Source organism: Camelina sativa, chromosome 10 (assembly GCF_000633955.1).
Source record: "Camelina sativa cultivar DH55 chromosome 10, Cs, whole genome shotgun sequence".
Taxonomy (NCBI): Eukaryota; Viridiplantae; Streptophyta; class Magnoliopsida; order Brassicales; family Brassicaceae; genus Camelina; species Camelina sativa.
In genome coordinates, this window is record NC_025694.1 from 25,312,585 (window position 1) to 25,315,230 (window position 2,646).

At 36.9% G+C, this 2,646-nt stretch overlaps 1 long non-coding RNA gene across 2 annotated transcripts; it reads right to left on the minus strand.

The window, feature by feature from the left end:
* LOC109126941 lies at nt 342–2,589 on the minus strand. Of its 2 annotated transcripts, XR_002033656.1 has the most exons (4): nt 2,345–2,589; nt 2,036–2,129; nt 1,665–1,935; nt 342–1,518 (listed from the first exon to the last, which is right to left on the minus strand). It is a non-coding gene; the product is annotated as an uncharacterized LOC109126941 (long non-coding RNA). The 2 variants fall into 2 exon arrangements; XR_002033655.1 differs by lacking the exon at nt 342–1,518 and having other exon boundaries at nt 1,588–1,935.

Genomic DNA, 2,646 nt, shown 5'->3' on the forward strand with positions numbered 1-2,646 from the left:
GTGCAGCATTGAACCTTTCTTCTACTAGTGCAGGTGGTTGAGGCTGATCTATCTTTTCAACATCTACTCGATGCAACATCCGATCAACACCATCGTGTAGGTCATCGGGTTCCACTTCGGGTTGTTTTTCAGTTTGCGATTCTCGAACCAGTGCTCGATCATCAACTCGATCAGTCTCTTCGGGTAAAGACACGTGTTCATACTCGGATATGTAGTACTTGGCCTCATTTCGCATTGGGTGTTCCACCTCCTCCCCATCTTGATCATCACTGTCCCCAGTGAGGTAGTCCTCATAGTCATCATCAAGGAAGATGGCTTGAGCAGTTGCATAATCCTTGGGGTTTTNTTGAACAGCTTTACCTGGGAGTTGGTTGATCTTTGGGGCTGGTTGGTGGTTGTTGTGACGTACCTTTGTGTTAAGTGATTCGTAATTGGCATTAAGATCATTGTACCACAGGTTAAATCATATTTTTCTATAGTTATATGTTAAATAAGTAACTAAAATAATTTAAAACGTATTAAAATTTTGTTGGAGGTACGAAAGAGTTCCTCATAGATTTTCTAATTATATTAAACCTTACTTTGATATTAAATATCTTTCCGTGAGATTTTGGTAGATGGTAGAAATATAAAATCTCACAAGATTTAAGAAGATTTAAAATTGATCGTCATGACTAACATAAAGTTCATTACAGACACGTATGTCTCTACTAAATTTATACTTGATAGATCAATAATACTCGCTCTAGGAAAACTGGAAGATGAGACGTGGAACCACAATGATTCAGAATTAGAAACCATGGCTAGTTTGCTCCTAATCTGTATATCAACTCCTAAGTCGTAGCTTAATGGTCCTACATTTAAATTTGAAAGGACGATATTTTTGGAAGGGACACAAATATATCTGTCAGTCACTAATTCACAACTCGTAATGACTCACCCTAGCTAGCTCTGGTATTTTTGAAAAAAACAAAGAAGACATAAGTGTGTTTATGGTTAAGGTAAAAAAGAGGAGAGACAAATACAGTATATATACATTGGTAAGAACACTAGACGTAATGTTAAGTTTTTGGTCTCTAACTCTAATAAAGGCTCTAACTCTTAGCCCAGACAATTAATGAGCAGATAATTTAAGCTAGAAATGGTTCTTCTCTGTGCAATTATAGGTACCTAGATAGTGCAGCTACATTTGATAATCTAGTATATTAACGTTGACATTGAAGCTACACAAAAACGTAAGCAAAAGAGTTACACAATTCCGTAAACCAAATCGCAGCAATGTTGCCCCAATAAAATTCCGTAAACCAAATCGCAGCAATGTTACATCAACGAGGAAAAGCAAATAAGCAAATCACAGCAACGTTGCCCCCTAAAACTTCGCAAACCCCTATTCCATTGAAGGTACAGAAAAACATACTCAAGGAGAATACTTACAGTAGCATAATTCCGAGATAGAGAGCATCCTTGCGCCATAGATTTCTGTCTTCTACACATTAGCTTAGCTTTTGTAGATTTTACCTAACAAAAGCATAATAAGAACAAGTACATGCTTATAAGTTATAATTTGTGTACGTCCAGACAATTAATAAGCACATAATGTAAGCTGGAAATTATTAAATTGTTATTAAATTATTAATAAGCACATAATGTATTTTGACGTTTACATAAAGAGAGGGGGATAAACAGTTTGCTAAGTATAGAAGACACGCCCAGTAGAGATACATAAACAGTTTGCTGCGTAGAGAAGTCCATCAGTAGAGATACATAAACAGTTTGCTGCGTAGAGAAGTCCATCAGTAGAGATACATAAACAGTTTTCTGTGTAGAGTGTTACCCGCCCAGTAGAGATACATATAACCCCTATTCCGCAGCTGCAAACTCGAGCTGGAATCCCATATCCAAAGCTCCTACCGTTAATGTGAAAATTTGCAGGCTCTGAAAATAGTATAACAAAGCTGGGTAAACGATGCAAGACATCTTACATAAACAAGATAAGCAAGATAAGCAAGATAAGCAACAATACAAAACATATTACATTTAGTTAATTAGGGGATATTGAGGCATAGGAAAACATCTTATCTGTTACCATTCCCGCTAAATTTGCAGGCTCTGAAAATTGTATAACAAAGCTGGGTAATCGATGCCCAGAGAGAGATACATCAGTAGGGTAAAACCAGTTAAAGAAAATTCTCAGTAATAATTGAAGGACTGGAGAAGACACGACCAGTAGAGCTACATCTAGGAGGAAAAGCTGAGAAGCAAATCGCAGTCCACTTGACCCTAAATTCCGAAAACCCCTAATACATTGAAGCTACAGATAAACATAAAGAAGGAGAAGACTTACGGACGCATAAGATGTAGAGATCATCCTTGCACCATAGATTCATGTCTTCTACACATTAGAGAGCATCTTCGCACTTACACGAAGAAGAAAGAAAGAACAAAATCGTGTTTGCTTTCTCCTAATTCTATAGGTTATGTTCTTTAGGAAGTGGGATAAATTGTAATTAATTAAAAATACAAGGGTGATTAGCCAATTAAAAAATCCAGCGTTCTAATCCCTTCCTTGCTTCTCTTGGCCTACGTCCCCAAATTGAATCCAAAAAGGGATTTGCAAAACTTTAAAACGCGATAACTTTTGCTACG